Raw genomic sequence first — 17,779 nt, 5'->3', positions numbered from 1 at the left:
CTGCTCTAATACACAGAAGCATATATTGACCAAACTTAATGCCTATAGCGAAAAGTTACTCCACTCCCTCCTTTAACCAAGTTTAAGATACTTTCATACTTTCAAAGATCTAAGCTGTCTCTCACTGTATCTTTGCAGGAACCATGAATAGAAAGAGAGAATTGTAGGACTGGAAGGGACCTCGAGAGGTCATCTAATCCAGTTCCCTGCATGAATATTAGAAGCCAGCAAAGAAACACTTACCATAGTTGCCTTCTAAATCCATTTGACTGATGCTGAAAGAACTGAAGCTTTGTTGGAGGACCCTTTGAGCCAGTCTCTGAGTGTCACTCTCCTCCTAAAAATATCAACCCTACAGATGAAAAATGAGGAGATTCACAGATTTCTAAGGCCAGAAGAGACAATTATGATAATCTAGGAGTGGTTTTTAACCTGTCACCTGCAGACCTCTGGGGGTCCACAGACTATGTCTAGGATTTCCAAAGGGGTCCTGCACCTCCATTCAGAAATTTTTAGGAGTCCTCAAATGAAGAAAAATTGAAAACTACTGATCTAGGCTGACATTCTGTATAACACAAGACATAGGACTGCCATGAATTAATTCCCATTTGTTCTAGAGCAGATCTTTTTGAAATCAAAATTGGATGTCTTTCTAAAATTTGATGGAGAATCTACAACAGTTGGTAATTTTTCCAGTGGTTAGTTATCCTCACTGTTAAAAATAAACCTTATTTCCATTCTGCGTTTTTCTAGCTTCAACTTCCAGGCACTGGAAATAACTTTAAAGTCATTTCAATTTATCCATCACAGCTATTAAGTGTCAAAGATCAACTGCACTACAGCAAGTGGTAGACTTTACAGCTACGCTGTGCAGGCATAGGATACAAGCTTATTCTTGGGGGCCCACGTATAATGTAGGGTACCGGGAACCACGTATTCTTGTGCTCCACAGAGAAAAGGTTTCCTCCAAGATGCTAAAATCCACAGATTTTTGTCTGAAACTTCCTCTTTTCCCAATACATTTAAGAGGATTCAAAGAACCAGTTCCCAAGAAAAATTAAGCCATGTATTTGGGGAGCTCAGTTATCTTTTCTTATACACACTTAAAGTAATACTCCATCCTGAGCCCCTCCACCTGCCTGAGAGGTCAACACTTTTACACCTACCTTGTGGCTCATGATCTGTATGAAGAACTTGGTTCCTGATGTTTTAGTTAAAACAAACAAACAAAAAAACGCAAAGAGTTAGATTCTCTCCTGTCTTCACTGCAATTCACACAATTTGAATGCATCGGTCCTCTAAAAAAAATCCTTCCCCCCAAGATTATAAGTCTAAATAAGACAGAATTTAAAGGACTGCACAGTCTAGAGTCAACCTGAATCTCAGATTTGGTTGCCCATCAGAAAATATGTTTGCTACCCCGCCGGAAAGTTGTCACTTCAGTACCATGATGTGCTTTTGTTCTGAAACGTGACTGGCTAAAAATGGCATCTCCTTAGCTGGCCTGCTCTGTGTGTGTGTATTGGAATCAGAGCTGTGACGGTTGTGACAAAAATGAGAAGGGGGAGGATTTGTTGCATTTTCCTCATCTTAACTCTGCAGAGCCAGCCCAGCTACAGGAGGGAGAGCTCAGGTCTATTCTGCATCATCATTGTTATTATTTATTTGTATTAGCATAGTGCCCAGGAGCCCTAGTCATGGACAAAGATCTGTTGTGCTAGGCACTGTACAGTGATTAAACAAATGCAACATTAACAGAAAGAAAAGGAGGACTTGTGGCACCTTAGAGACTAACCAATTTATTTGAGCATAAGCAGAATTAATATCATATTGCCTCTATATAAATCCACACTACATCCATATCTTGAATACTGTGTGCAGATGTGGTGGCCCCATCTCAAAAAGATATATTGGAAATGGAAAAGATACAGAAAGGGGCAAGAAAAATTATTAGGGGTATGGAACAGCTTCCTTATAAGAAGGGAGAAGACTGGGACTTTTCAGCTTAGAAAAGAGATGACTAAGGGGGTGAAAGTAAATAAGGAAGTGTTATTTCTGCTTCTCATAACACAAGAACTAGAGGTCATCAAATGAAATTAATAGGCAACAGGTTTAAAACAAACAAAAGGAAGTATTTCTTCACACAATGCACAGTCAACCTGTAGAACTCCTTGCCAGAGGAAGTTGTGAAAGCCAAGACTATAACAGGGTTTAAAAAAGAACTAGATCAGTTCATGAATTAGTCAGGATGAGCAGGGATGCAAAACCAAGCTCTGAAGTGTACCTAGCCTCTGTTTGCCAGAAGCTGGGAATGGGCCAACACTAGGTAAGGAGGAATTCTAGGCTACCCTGAGCTGTATGGTTATGACACTATCTGACCCCCCTGCTGGATCCCAAGGCCATAGAGCCATTCAGCCAAATGGATGGTATTGAGATGGGGGACTATGACCTGTTCAAACAGGCTTTGCTGCTGACATTTGAACTGACCCCCGAGGCGTACAGGAATCAATTCCGGGGTGTACACAAGACCCCAGGTGTCACTTACAAGGAGGTCACCAATCTGCTGGGGGAATATCTCCGTAGCTGGGGGAAGGGCACAGGGGCCACTACCGCAGAGGAGGTGTGTAACCTGGTGGGGTTGGGGCAGCTGTATGACATCTGCCCTCCAGACTTTAAGGTGTGGTTAGTGGACCGGAAGCCTAAAGATCTGGGCAGTGCAGGGGCACTAGTGGATGAGTTTGTGAACAGCAGATAGGGGGCAGGAGGGAGACCCACATCAGGGACTCGGAAGGGGAGTCACACAGAAACCTCTCCAGGGTGGGACTCCAGGAAGCCCAACTCACAGGTGCCCCTGAAGGGTGGGGCAGGCCGACCCCCCGTGGGACTTGAGGGACCTGAAATGTAATTACTGTGGCCAAAAAGGACACAAGGTGGCTCAATGCCTGAAGATGGAGGAAATGGCAGCCAAGCAGAACCCGCGGGGTGTCAACTGGGTGGAAGCCCACTGAGAAGGGGCACTGCGGGTCCAGGGGGCCGCAGTCGATAGGGCTATGCTGGGGTCGGGGGACACACCAAAGCACGAGGGTAGGGCTTGACAGTGCTGGGCCAGAGCCTCTGTCCCAAGGTGGGGAAACTGAGGCACCGCCAACCAGGGCTGTACCCTCAAACCCAGCAGCCGAATTCCAGATGGAGCTGCAGGAGGATCCCTCCTTAGAGAAGCTGAAGGCCCTTGCTGGCCACAATGGTGCAGGACCCCAGGGGGAGGACCGCCGGGAGAGATTCCTGTGGGAGAAGGGATTCCTGTACCGGGAATGGGCTGGTTCAGGGCCAACTTTGAACCTTGGAAAGCCAGGAGGCAATTGGTGGTCCTCCCCCAGAGGTACCACCACAGACTGTTGGACTTGGCCCACAATATCCCCCTTTCAGGGCATCTGGCGCACCAGGCAGAGGCTGCTGCAGAACTTTTACTGGCCCGGGGCCTTTGATGCCGTCCAACAGCATTGCAGGGCCTGGGACTCCTGCCAGAGGGGGGGAAGGCCCAGGATAAGTGTAAAGCAGCTCTAAGACCTCTGCCCATCATAGAGGAGCCTTTCCAGAGGGTGGCCATGGACATAGTGGGGCCCCTCAGCAGGGCAACCCGGTCGGGGAAGAAATACATTCTGGTGGGGGTAGATTTCGCTGTGCGCTACCCGAGGCAGTGGCCATGTCCTCTATGGAGGCAGACACCGTGGCAGACGCGCTGCTCACCATTTTTAGCAGAGTGGGTTCCCCAAGGAGGTCCTTACAGACCAGAGGTCCAACTTCATGTCAACCCTGCTCCAGTGCTTGTGGGAGAAGTGTGGGGTCTGACACACCTGGGCCTCGGCGTGTCACCCTCAGTCCAACGGGCTGGGGGAGAGGTTCAATGGGACCCTAAAGATGATGCTGAAAACCTTTCTGGACCAGCACCCACAGGACTGGGAGAAGTATTTACCCCACCTGCTGTTCCCATACAGGGAAGTGCCCCAGGAATCCACAGGGTTTTCCCCTTTCAGAAATAGGAGGAGGGTGAGGGGACCCCTCGACTTGATGAAGGACGAGTGCGGGGGGAAGGCCTCCCCCGATGGAGTATGTTCTGACCTTTCTGGAAAAGCTCGTGGAGCTCCTGGGCTTGGCCAGGGGAAACCTAGCCAGGGCACAGAGGAAGCAGAAGGTCTGGTACAACCGCTCAGCACGTGCCTGCTTCTAGGCTACCAGGGACCAGGGGATGCGTCTCATCCCCATGAGGAAGCACAAGCTGCAAGCTGCCTGGGACGGCCCCTTCAAGGTCATCAGACAGGTAAATGAAGTGAAATATGTCGTGGAACTGTCCATCCGGGAACACCGCCACCGGGTGCACCATGTCAACATGATGAAGCCATACTGGGACAGGGAGAAGTTGGGGCTGGCTGGGTGTGGGCAGTGGGAGGAGAAGGGAGAGGATCCCCTGGTGGGACTCCTCCCTGAGGTGGGGGCTGACCCCTCCATGCCCAGCAGGCAGAGATCAGAGAGGTGCTGCATTCATACCGGCAGCTGTTCTCCAGCCGGCCTGGGCTCACTAACCTGGCTGTTCACCGGGTGGAGACGGGAGCCAATCTTCCCATCAGGTGTTCTCCATTCAGGGTCACTAGGAAAACAGCCCAGGACCTGGAGAGAGAGGTTGGAGACATGCTGGTTTTAGGGGTGATCCAGCCGTCCTCCAGCCCCTGGGCCTCTCCCATGGTGCTGGTCCCCAAGAAGGGCAGATCGATCCGGTTCTGTGTGGATATGGGAAGTTCAGTGCCATCACCGTGTCCGATGCCTACCAACGATAAAATCCTAGACAAGTTGGGGGGGCGCTGATGTGATGAAGTGGGACTGTTCTTAATGTTTCCTCTGAATAGTGTGGGGGTGCCTCAGTTTCTCCTATGCAGTTCTTAAGTATCTAGGTGGTGGGAGAAGGGTGTATGATCACTGCAGAGCCCTAGAGGGCAGGTGTGTGCAGGAGTCTGGACACAGAGAATGGCCGACACCCTGTTTCCTGGCCACTGATGGCCTGGGCCCTTCCCCCCTGCAAGGTGAGAGCTAAAGGGTTGGAGAACAAGGGAATCAGGTGACCTCCTGGCCCGGGAAAGGAACAAAGCCCAGAGGAGGAGGGGCTGGAGGGAGTTTCAGTTTGGGGCTGACTGGGACATGGAGTGAAGGGCAGACGTGGTTGTCTGGCTCACTGCCCCCCAAAATGGACCCAGCTGAGGGGTCCTGTTCTCTGCACCTACAAGCTCTGTTTTAGACCATGTTCCTGTCGTTTAATAAACCTCTGTTTTACTGGCTGGCTGAGAGTCACATCGGACTGTGAAGTTGGGGTGCAGGACCCTCTGGCTTCCCCAGGAGCCCTGCCTGAGCGGACTCGCTGTGGGAAGCGCACGGAGGGGCAGAGGATGCTGAATGCTCCGAGGTCAGACCCAGGAAGCTGTGTGAGCTGTGTGTCCTGCAGACAGTCTGCTCACAGACAGGAGACTTCCCCAGAGTCCTGACTGGCTTCATGGGGAGCAGTTCCAGAGCATCGCCCAGGGACTCCATGATAGCTATCAAATCCCCCCTCACTCTTCTCTTCTGCAGACAAAATAACCACAGTTCCCTCAGCCTCTCCCCATAAGTCACGTGCCCCAGCTCCCTATTCATTTTCATTGCCCTCCGCTGGACTCTCTCCAATTTGTCCGCATCCTTTCTGTAGTGGGGGCCCAAAACTGGACGCAATACTACAGATGAGGCCCTCACCAGTGCTGAATAAAGGGGAATAATCACTTCCCTCGATCTGTGGGCAATGCTCCTATTAATGCAGCCCAATATGCTGTTAGCCTTTCTGGCAACACGGGCACACTGCTGACTCATCTCCAGCTTCTCATCTGCTGTAACCCCAGGTCCTTTTCTGCAGGTCCTTTTCACCAGTTCCTTATCCACCTTTCAATTCTCATATTAAACCCCATCTTCTCCAATTGAACTAATAATTTCCCAATTGTGTCAAATGCCTCACTGACATCCAGGTAGATTAGATCACTGGTTCTCAAACTGGGGGTCACAACCCGGTTAAGTGGGGGGATCACGAGCCCCGACCCCAGCGCACGGCTGTAAGTTGCGAGCCCCGACCCCTGCGCCAGGCTGTCAGCCCCGACCCCTGTGTGGAGCTGCGGGGCTACGAGCCCCAACCCGGGCACACGGCTGTGGGTCCCGACCCCTGTGCTAGGCTGTGAGCCCTGACCCCGGTGTGCGGCTGTGAGTCCCGACCCCGACCCCTGCGTGGGGCTGTGAGCCACGACCCTGGTGTGCAGCTGTGAGTCCCGACCTCGACCCCTGCGCCGGGCTGTGAGCCCCAACCCTGACAGGGAATCGTGGCTGCGAGCCCCGACTCCAACCCCCACACAGGGCTGCAAGCCCAGACCCCAACCCTGGCCAGGAGCGGGGCTGTGATCCCTGAGTCCGACTGCCACATGGGGTTGCAAGTCCTGACCCCAACCAGGAGTGGGGCTGTGAGCCCTGAGCTGGGGCCTCCAGGACGCTGGGAGCCCCGACCCCTGTAATGGGGTTTCAGGCGGAGCCCGGCCATGCTGAGGGTTATCAGCCGGGAGCACGCACAGGGTTGTCAGCCCCGAGCCCCGCCACCCGCTGTGTTTTAGTCTTAATTTAAAAGCAGTGAGTAAAGGTCAATTCATTTTAAGCAATAGGGTTTAAATTTAGTATTTAACATGGTGTTAAATATCAAAAATGTGGTTTTAATTTTTAAGGGGGGGTCGCACTCAGAGGCTGGGTGTTCGAAAGGGGTCACCAATACAAAACGTTTGAGAACCACTGGATTAGATCTACTGCGTTTCCTTTGTCTGAAACCTCAGTTATCTTCGCAGAGACACCGCTCAGGTTGGCCTGGCAGGACCTACCGATTGTAAAACCAGGGTGTATTTTATCCCAGTTACCGTTCACCCCTTTGTCCTTCGTTACTTTCTCTCTCAGAATTTGTCCCCAGACCTGGCAGAGAGCTGAGGTCAAATTAAAAGGCCTGGAGATACCTGGACCACGTTTTTTTCCATTTCTTAAAAATAGGAACTATATTAGCAATTCTCCACTCCCCCGCCCCGAGTTTACAGAGTCATCAGAAATCCGTGCTATTGGGCTTGCAATTCCATGTGCCAGTCCCCTTACTATGCATGGATGGAGCTTATGGGGTGCTAGGGGCTGCAGTGAGTGGGGTGGGAGGACCCAGTAGGGGGCACTCGCCCCTTCTAGTCTGTGCCGGCCCCAGCATAGTGCTCAATTTGTGCTATTTTGGGGGTTGTAAATCTAAGCTCCTGAGCGCTTGTCACTAAGGAGCCCATGTGCAGTGCAGCCTGGTCATAGAATCATAGACTATCAGGATTGGAAGGGACCTCAGGAAGTCATCGAGTCCAACCCCCTGCTCAAAGCAAGGCCAATCCCCAATTTTTGCCCCAGATCCCTAAATGGCCCCCTCAAGGATTGAACTCACAACCCTGGGTTTAGCAGGCCAATGCTCAAACCACTGAGCTATCCCTCCCCCCCGGCTCCCTGGCCCAGCTCCCCACGCTCTGTGCAGCGCAGTGCAACTAGATGTGGGATTCTTCACTTGTCCTAATCTACTGCGCTGTGTGGCTGTTAAACAGCTGCTCCGTCCCACCCCAGAGGTGGCTGCATCTCAGTGCTGGGCAAAGGATCCCTGTATAAATAGCCCCTGCACCCCACCCCAGAGGTGGCTACATCTCAACCCCAGGGATGAACTGAGTGACTGGAATACAAGTGACTCTAGTCCTGGGAGTGAGCAGGGCTGCTGGGCCTCTTGCCAGGGAGCTGGGCAAGGCCTCAGCAGAGATTGGGGCCCTGGGGTGGTGCAAGGCCGGGGCCGAGATTCTTCTGGCCGTGGGAGCCCAGTGACTCAGTCAGTGCCCCGCTCCCAGCCAGCCCTCCCCATTCACCGAGCCCTTCGTGCCAGCCATGTTGCTCTGAGTCGCACTAGGTGCCACTCGATAGGTCACCTACAATCACATGGTTTCTTTTCGGTGCCTCGACTGGGCAGTGGGTAATGAGCAGTGGATAACGGATTCTCCAGGCCAGGACTACAGACCTGCTCCCCCGCTGTGCCAGGGATGCCCCGCTGGTCCCATCTCTGCCCCAAGAGCCTCCCCCCGCAGTCCCTGGCAGGGAAGGGATTGCCCCACTGCCAGCGCACAGCAGGCCTATGTGTGACATGAGTTTGGGGGTCTCAACCGCATCCCTAGGGGGATGGGTCCATGCTCTGACAGGCATTAGCTGACAGCCAAGGACTGGCCAAGAGTGCCCTCCCTGCCTTCTCGGGCAGGGCAAGGGGTGGGGTGCAGAGTGATCTGCTGTGGGGCCCAGGCCCTCAGTCTCTGGGGCTGGCAGCACTGCCCCAGCAATGAACCTCCCCCAGGGGCAGGGAGCAGCTGCCGGGTCCAAAGCATCCCAGCAAACACTGGCCATTCGGCACCAGCCAGGGGAAGGTCTCGCACCCAGGCCATTCTGGATCAGAAGCGTGTGTGGGGAGATGGGAGCTGAACACAGACCACTCTCCAAACTCCCAGCAGCCCCCCGGGCCTCGTCCCTGCGATCCCTCTAACGCCATGGGCACAGGGACCCTCAGCCAGCACCCCCATAGGGCCCAACAGTGGGGAACCCAGCCCCTTACCAGGCTGCTACCTCCCATGGCCTTGACGCTGGCCCCAGTTCAGACCAGTTCCCCCACTCTGCAGGGCACTGGAGAAGCCTCCACTGGCAGCTTTGCCCCTGGCACTCTGTGGCAGCTCCTGCCGAGGCCCCAGGGCCCACGCAGGGCAGCGCTGCCCTCCCAGGGGGCTCGTTAGCCAGGGCCATGCAGAAGCCTGGGGCCCAAAAGCCAACCATGGCTCCCCAGCCGGGAGCAGGTTTCCTTGACACCTGGGTACCCCAGGGGGTGAGATCCTAAAGAGCAGGAGGGGAAGATGCAGAAAGAGGAGAGCTGTGCACGGGGCCAAGGAGCAGGGGGAAGGGACAGAGAGACGTTTAAATCAGAGGGGCGGAGGGCACGCCCCATCTTCCTCAGAGCCCTGGGCTGGCCTGTGCCCTGTGGCACCAGGGGTGGGGGCTGGAAAGTGACTTGCCTTGCCCCAGAGTGCCAAGGCCACTGGCTGTACCGGAGAGGCAGTGCGGCTGCAGGAAATGCCCCCCCTCCCCTCGAGCCGGGCTCCGTGGGGCCAGGATTCAGGCCTGGGGAGCTTTGGGCCTTGTGGAGGGGACTCCAGCACTGGGGAAAGGGCCAGCTCGACTGCCCCAGAGCCCACGGCTTGCGTCACACCCCCATCCCCCACGCCAACGGCCCTGCCCTGAAGGGACCCATCTAGGGGCAGAGCGGAGCTCAGGCTCTGTAGCCCCAGCGTGCCAGTCCCACAGCCGGCAGGCAACGCGGGTGCTGTCCCAACAGGAACTGGACTGAGCCCCTCTCCACAGCCACCCCCCACTGTCAGACACTGCTCTCCTGGGACAGATTCGAACCCGTGCCCCAGAGAGGAGAGACGCCCCCTAGCCAGCCCAGAATATTATTATTCATCTTACATAGCACTGTCCAGCAAAACACTTCCCAAAGGAGGTCAGTGTCATCATCCCCACTGTACATATGGGGAAACTGAGGCAGAGGGCAGGGAAGGGATTTGCTCAAGGTCACCCAGTGGCAGAGCCAGACATAGACCTCCAGTCTGCTGCATCCCAGTTCAGTGCTTTACCCACTAGGCCACACTGCCTCCCTTGACTCTGTGGCCATAGCTCGGGAGCGGCTTTCCCTCCACGCACTGCCAGGGGGAGCCATGAGATGTTTAGTATTGTCTGTCCCAAGTGTGGGGAGGCACGAGCCACCCCGGGTCCCACACAGGTGCCTCTGTCCACATGGCACGAAGGCCGAGCGGGCCCATCAGCTTTGGTGCCCCTCCTGCGTCCCAACATTCAGAAGTCACTAGTCAGGCCTCAAAATCATGAGATTTGCTTAAAAAATCACAAGATTTTAATATTTGTTTGCATTCTGGCATGGCTGTGTTTGGGAGGTGCGAGGTCTGGGGCTTCTCCTCCACGCCGAGGGTGGGCACTTTATCTAACGAAAGCGAAGATTCTTCGTTACTGATCCCATTCCAACTCACCCCCCCACCCACTGCTGGGCTCACCATGCAATGATGGGCGTTGGCAACGCTGGCCGTTTAAGGGTTAAAGTGTGACAGGGTGTTTGTCTACCCTGGCACTAGAAGGGCAGCAGGAAGAGCAGCAGCCCCACAATTGAGCTGCCTTGGAAATTTGGGGGTGTGTGTGGAACCCTTATGTTTTCACCCCTTGCAAAATATTTTCAAAAGCCAAAAATGTACGTGTGTGTGTGTGTGTGTGTGTGTGTGTGTGTGTGTGTGGTTTTTTTCATCCCCTCCCATCCACTTTCCAGTGGCAAATGAGAAAAGGACAAAGGGCAGAGAAATGGGGGAGGGAGGGGTAACTTTTCGAAGGCTGTTTTTAAATTGCTTATCAAAAACCTGAAATGTTTAGAAAGAAGCAAATTTTTTCTACAACACTGTCAAGAAAAAGGCCAATTTACCAACAAAAAAGCTCAGGCTTTAGTTAAAAGAGGAGCGAAAGAAGCAGGGCTGAAATAGGTACAGAATATAATGAAAGGAGGGGGGTGCTCCTCTTTGCCCCCCCCTTCACCTGCCCCAGTGTTGCAAGAGCAATGGGACGCTCTGTGAAAGCAAATGTCAAGGGAAGTTACATAATTAGCCAGGGGAACTCACTGCCACTAGATGTCAATGACATTGCGAGCCAGGCAGGATTCAGACAAGGATGGTGGGGGGTGGGGGAGCAAGGGTGTCAGGACAGAATTTAGAAAAGAGGGCACAAGGCCACTGCTGACTGTCAGAATGAGGGGGATATGCCCCCCTTCCCCCCCCTCCCCCTACTGGTTATATCATCATTAGCCACTAGGAGGGGGTTCTTGCACCTTCCTCTGAAGTAGCTGGTGCTGGGGTGGCTGGCCCCATTGATCTGATTTGGGGAAGGAGGCAGTAGGGAGAGGGCAGGGTACTGGGCTAGATGGGTCCTGTGACGCTAGCAGACCAGGTGCCAGCTCATGCCCAGGCCCTTAGGCCTCACTGAACACTGACAAATGCAGAGCTTGACCCAGCCTGTGTGTTAGCCGTGTGAAAACAGCTGCTGATCAGCGTGTGTGGAGTGTTTCGATTTGTGGAATTGCTTGCAGGATTGATCTCTCCCATAACCTCTTTAGCCCGTGGTATAAAGTTAGAATGAATGTTTGCATCGTAAACCTCTGTAACTGCTCTACACCACTGAGTTTGCAAGGCAGCTTACGTCCACCTAACACTGTGTCTACAGTAAAATTTGGCTCCCGCTGATGTAACTCACCTGCTTTGCTGACTTAATCATGCCACTTCCCCCAGTCAGCGTAGTTAGGTCAATGCAGTGTCAGTGTACATACTGCGTTGCTTACATCGACTGTCCCGCAATGCCCCACACTGACAGTACAATCGATACCACACACCACAGACACAAGGAGCCAGGTGTACGCACACACAAGCGCTGTAACTACTGTGGCGGCTGCACGCAGGGCGATTTGATTTAGTAGTGTAGCCATGGCCTGTGTAACTCCCCCAACAGGAGAGAAGCATGAATTAGTGTAAAGTGCTGGGCCTGCCCATTGAAACCAAACGAGCCATTGCAAAACATCCTTACTGATTGCCTCTGTTGTTAGATATTTCACTGCGTGTGTGTGTGTTCTCCCTGTGTGCTGCCCCAGCTCTGCGCAGACAGCCAGCACAGCAGACCTTGAGTGAACCGCCCAATGACCACAAGATCCGTTAAGGGACGAAGGCACCCGGCCAGGTTTATTGTTGACAAGGCATGGTAATAGCACCTGGCAGACTCTAGGAGGATACTAAGACATGTATGCCTGTGTGAGGATGTGACGCAGCAGGGAGGGGGGAGTGTTGACCTGGGAATGTGCCCTGGGGGTGGGAGACCTGAGAGCCTGTCACCTGAGCCTGGAGGGGGAGGGGGAGGTAACACCTCTGCCCAGGAATGTGGACGGAGGCTGCAGCAGGGAACCTGCTGGGTGGGTTTAGTTTCAGTTTGGGTCTGGGTGGAGGAACACAGGGAACCCCAGGGCTGGGGTCTAAGCTCCCTGCTCCCCCAGAAGGACTTGACTGAGGGGTCCTGGGTGTCCCCACAAGCTCTGTTTTGGACTGTGTTCCTGTTGTCCAATAAACCTTCGGTTTTACTGGCTGGCTGAGAGTCTCAGTGAATCCCAGGAAGAGGGGTGCAGGGCCTGGACTCCCCCACACTCCGTGACAGCCTGTGACAATGGACGCAGCTCAGTGAATGGCGGGACTTTCCATTTCCCCCTTGGCTGGACCAACACATTCTCTCAGAGATACCCTGATACAAACAAGCTGCCCCTCTGACTTAGATACTGCCCTCTGACCTGGCTAGTTATTGTCCACTTTTTTGTACATGTTGGTTTGATTAAAACATTTGTATTTATTACACTGCTATTTGACCTTATCTTTTAGGAGGGCTCAGTGTGTTCCTGTTATCCTTGGGGAATGTTTTTGTGCCGTTCTTGATACTGTGGTTTTTGTACCACGCTTCTGGAATGTGTTTGTGTGAGTCCTTTGTGCCGAGCACTGTCCAGGACTGCGCGTTTCTGCACGATCAGCGCTGGGCTGGCCAGATTCTGGGGACGTGCAAGTGGGCAGGGCCTGACGTTTGCTCACAGATGGGAGAGGGGATACTGGGCTGGATGGGCCCTGTAGGAACCAGCCAGGCTGAGTTTCCTGCAGGGCAGAGGGAGGTGAGTGGGCCTCGTTAGATGCAGCCTGGGGGGCTGGCTGTGGTGAGAGGGGTCTCAGGCTTTGGGGGGGTTCTCTCCAACAGGCTGTCTCTGTGACTGATGCTGATCCCACTACGCTGCCCCCTTCTTAAAGCCCAGCCCAGCCCAGCCCAGCCCGGCCCAGCCCAGCAGCTGGAGCCCACCCAGTAATTAGGAAATGTGATTTAATTTCAGGCAACGAAATACCTGAAAGTGGCGGGTGAGCCGGCTTTGGGCTGCGCGGTAAGATGATAAGCAGCATCACACGGGCTGGTTGCATAATTGTGAACTTGGCTCAGGCCGGTCGCCTTCCACACCCCCCACCCAGCCCTGGAGGTTGGGGGCCGACTCTGGGGAGGGCTGGGGGACGAGATGCTGGGTCCCTGCCTGGGAGAAGGGGTGTGCGCTGGGCATCATTCTGGGATCGCTCAGCCCCCAGCATGGCCAGGCCCAGGGCAGGGGGCACCGGGCTGCAGTCCATACCCACAAGGGATGGGCAGGTTGGGGACAGGGCTAGCTCAGCCTGGGTTTGGTGAACTCCGATCTTTAGATAATATTTCCTCTAGGGCCCATTGGATGCACCCGTGCTGCCTACAGGGGGCACTGCCGCTGCATGGGGGTATCACCCACCCGCACCTCCTGCCTCCCACTTCCCCACCCCAAATCACCCCCTGGCCCCTCCACCCATGCACTGTATACAGCTTGCAGTTACTGTAAACCTCTCCCCCTCCCTGCTACCCCCATTGCCTCCCCCCAGCCCTGCTGTAAGCCCCCCAAGTCACCCCGCTCTGCCCCAAACAATCTCCCTCCAGCAGGGTCTGCATGCAGGTCTCTGCAGGATGAGCTCCTCTGCAAGCCTGGTGCAGCTTCACCTGTCCCAGGGTCCCAGCTCCGCCCTAGTCATGATCCCCCCAATCCAGGCCCAAGGGTCTTGGGGGCCCTGGCACAGCTGGCACTGGGAGACAGGGGCATCTTGGCACCCCATTCCCACCAGCCCCCAGGGCTGGGACCAGCACAGTGATCAGCTCCCCCAGGCCCAGTGCATGGGCTGATGCGTGCAGCCCTCTCCAGCTGCCCTCACCAGGGCCTGGGGCAGAGCATGGCAGAGCCAGGGCAGAGGGGCTGGGCCTGTCTGCTGGACCCACCCTCCCTCCTGGCACCGACCAGGCCCATGGCCAGCTGTCTCAGGCCTGGACCCCCCTCATGCTTCTGGGGGCAGGCTGAGGGGTACAGCGTGTGTGGCTGGGGTCCCCCTTGCTCAAGGTGCAGGCCTAGGGTGCACACGGAGCCCCGGTGGCAGCCCAGCTGTAAGAGCAGCCATGGTGGGAGCTGGCGAGCCCACAGTTGGGCACGTGTCTCCGCCGGAGCTTTTTAATTCCGCGCCCCCAATTCTCCGCCCACCTGCCTGGCAGCCGCGCAGCAATTATCCAAATGGCTGTTAATTGTGGCTGATAATTCCCCACGGGGATCAGGGATGGAAAGCTCCGCAGCTGAGCAGATTGCGGCTGGGCCCGAGCAGCAGATCCGAGGTGCCAGGGTCTCTCACCCCGTCCACAGCAGGCACACAACGCTGGCAGTGCTCGTTTGCCCAGCAGGGAGAGAGGAGCTGGCCCAGGGGGCAGGGGAAACAGGGCCTGCTGGGCTCTCAGGGACTGACCTGTTCCAGGGCACCTTCCCCAGCAGGCTGCGTGTGCAATTATTAGCAGGAGTATGAGGGGAGAGAAGGATGGGCAGAGCAAGGGGGGCTGGGAGGCAGGACTCCTGGGTTCTGTGCTGAGCTCTGGGAGGGAAGTAGGGTCTAGATCAGGGGCTGGGAGGCAGGACTCCTGGGTTCCATGCCCAGCTCTGCCCCAAATCCATGTGAGTCACTCCTGCTCTGGGTGTCTGTTATTGAGGTTTTGTGTCACACGGGTGCTGCTGGGCATTTTCCAAGCCCCCTGGGGGGCTGGGATTGTCTTTTGCCAAGCCTGGGGCACTCTGAGGCTGGCAGGTGCTGGGGAGCCATGGCAGGGTGAGATGGGTAGGGGCACAGGAGGGGTGCAATGCAGAGTCTGGGCTGCAGGGAGCGCATAGGCTGAGAGTGCCTGACCTGGCTGCTCCCCTCGTGCTGCGGAGAGGAACTACATTTTCTCCCTCTGCCTGTCTCCCACCCAGGGCAGCCCGCAGCTGGGCTGGGAAGCAGCCGCCTGCCCTCCCGTGAACCAGCCAGGGGCACTGGGCTTGAAGGGGTGCTAGCCTAACGTGGGCTAGGCCAGGCCCAGATGATCAGAAACAGGGCGTACTCAGCCAGGCCATCCCTGTGCCAAACCTGGCTCAGCCCAGGCCCCAACCCATGGCTGCATGGCCAAGTCAGTGCCCTCCAGCCCCCTACCCTCCCCAACTGCCTGCAATAGCAGTGCTGCTCTCCCCCCACCCCCGCCGCACTGGCCTGGCTGGGACACTGCAGGTCAGGGGGGGAGGGGTCACAGGCAACCAGAGCAGTGACTCTGTGCATCACGAAAATCTCCCGGGTCCTGGATAAGGCAGGTTTTGTCCTTGGCACAGCACAGCTCACAGGCCTGAAGCCTCCGTCCCACCTCATGGGGTGCATGACCCTGTGCGGCTAGCTGAGTGCCCCTGGGCACCAAGGGAGCAGGGGATGGGCTGGGAGAGGGCAGGAGGGGCCACAGCCTGTGAGCAGGGTGAGAGGAGACGTTAGACAACCCCCAATCCTCATGAGTGATGGGTCTGATCCCCCACCACGGTCACCCCTGGTCTGGGCCCTGATCCCCCATACACCTCCGGGACCTGGGGCAGGTCCTTGACCTGGCACTGGTCTCTCACTGTCTCCAGCTGGTGGGGGGTGGGGTTGCTGATGGCACTAACCCCCATGCCCAGTGACTACAGAGGCAGGACGAGTCTCCGAGCTGAGCCGGGGGAGCAGGGTGCGGGAAGGGTAGGAGAATGGGACTCTCTCACAGCCCCTCATTGTCTCCTTTCACCCTCCAATGAGGGGGAGGTTGGGGACACTGCCACTGCACCCCCAGCTGTTGGCACAGGCTAGAGGGTGCCAGAGGGGAGGCCTGGCCTGGCTGGCGGGACGAGCCTACACAGCTGCTCACACAATGCAGGTGCCAGCGCAGGAATAGGGCCCCAAGAGCTGGGGGCCAGCAGCAGCTGGGGTGGTGGGACCCTGGGGCAGCTCTAGGCACAGAAGGATGGAGGAGGTGGGGGTTGGGGCAAAGGCCAGGCCCTAGAGGGGGACCAAGGAGGCAGGTGTTCTTTCCCACATCTGAGCGGGAAGCGGGGGCTAGTGGTTAGAGCAGGGGCTGGGACGCAGAGGGCTGGGTTCCAGCGCTGATTCTGGGAGGGGCAGGGGCTGGGTGGGTATGATTCCCTGTGGGGGCCAGCCTGGGGGCTGGGCCCTGGTGCTCGCTCAGTGCCTGCCCCAACCCCACACTTGATGGGGACCCCATAGCTGGCTTGCGGGGACTCCTGAGGCTCCCTCCTGGTCCCTCTGGCACACGGACCAGAGGCAGAACAAGGCAGTAGGGGCAGGGGGCCACGGGGAACTGTGTAGATTCTGGGGCACGGCTGGGTGAGCCAGCACTGCACCAGCAGGGGGCGGCCACAGGCCAGAGCAGAGCTGCCCCCAGGCCCTAGTCTAGCAGTGAAAGGAGCAGTCACTGCCCCACCCTGCTCCCGGGTGCGGGGAGGCAGCGCTGGCCTGGTGACTCGGAGCCAGGACACCTGGGACCTGCAGCAGGGCCGGAGGGGGAGTTGGGGAGATCCCGCTCCCTGGGCCCTCAGCCACCCGCCCCGCCCTGTGCCCTCCCTTCGCCCGCCTGTGAACAGCAGCAGAGACCTCGGCCAGCCTTTGGCAATGCACTTGCCTCAGAGCTGCAAACAAACAAACTCTCCCCCTGCGCCCCCCACCCCTCGGAGGTCACTCCCGGTAAAGGAGGTCACTGCTTTTACCTGGGATCACTCCTGCCAGTGCTTACCCTAGCACAGCCCTGCTGGCGGGCAAGAGGGAGAGGATCTCTAGGGCCCGTGGGATTCAGGGGTGAGGCTTGGCTCAGGGCTTGATCAGACCCAAGGGGGCTGGAGCTGGCTGCCTCAGATGGAGCTGGGGCTCCAGGTGCCCAGGGCGTGGCTCTGATACCCAGGGAAAGGCAGTGGGGAGGTGTCTGCCACTGGGCAGGGGCATTTGATCCAGGCCCATCGGGGTGGCGAGCCCGCTCTGCCCTGCTGCTAGGGTGACCAGACAGCAAGCGTGAAAAATTGGGACAAGGGGTGGGGGGTAATAAGAGCCTATATAAGAAAAAGCTCCAAATATCAGGACTGTACCTATAAAATCGGGACATCTGGTCACCCTACCTGCTGCTGACCAACCCTGGACGCGCCTCCTACGCAGTCCTGGCTCCATCCCCACTTACTTGGGCACTCTGACTGCAACTCCTGCTAGGACCCCTCCCCCCTTCGGGGGACAGGGCCAAGAGGCCAGGGTGCCAGGCTGTGATGGGAGGGGTGCACGGAGCCAGGACTGGGCCAGCACCCCAAGGCGGTGAATGGGGATGATATGGGGGCAGAAGGGGGGGGTTCTCTTTAACCCTTTGCAGACTGGACAGACACAGCCTGGGGCTCAGTGGCTGGGTCACATCCCCCCCCAAAGCCAGATGCTGGTAGCAGCCTCTGTGCGCCCCCCATCGCTGACAGAGGGGTGACAGGAGGGGGAGGGAGAGGGGCTGTGCTTTGGGTCCCAGGCAGGGGAGGTAGGAATGGCTGAAGCTGGTAGATAATGGAGCCTGACTCTCCCCCTACCCCATCGGGGGCAGGGTGGCCACGGGGCACAAAGGGTAACAGCCCTAGAGGCTGTGCCAGAGGGAGGAA

Source organism: Natator depressus, chromosome 20 (assembly GCF_965152275.1).
Source record: "Natator depressus isolate rNatDep1 chromosome 20, rNatDep2.hap1, whole genome shotgun sequence".
Classification (NCBI taxonomy): Eukaryota; Metazoa; Chordata; order Testudines; family Cheloniidae; genus Natator; species Natator depressus.
This window is presented reverse-complemented; position numbering follows the sequence as displayed.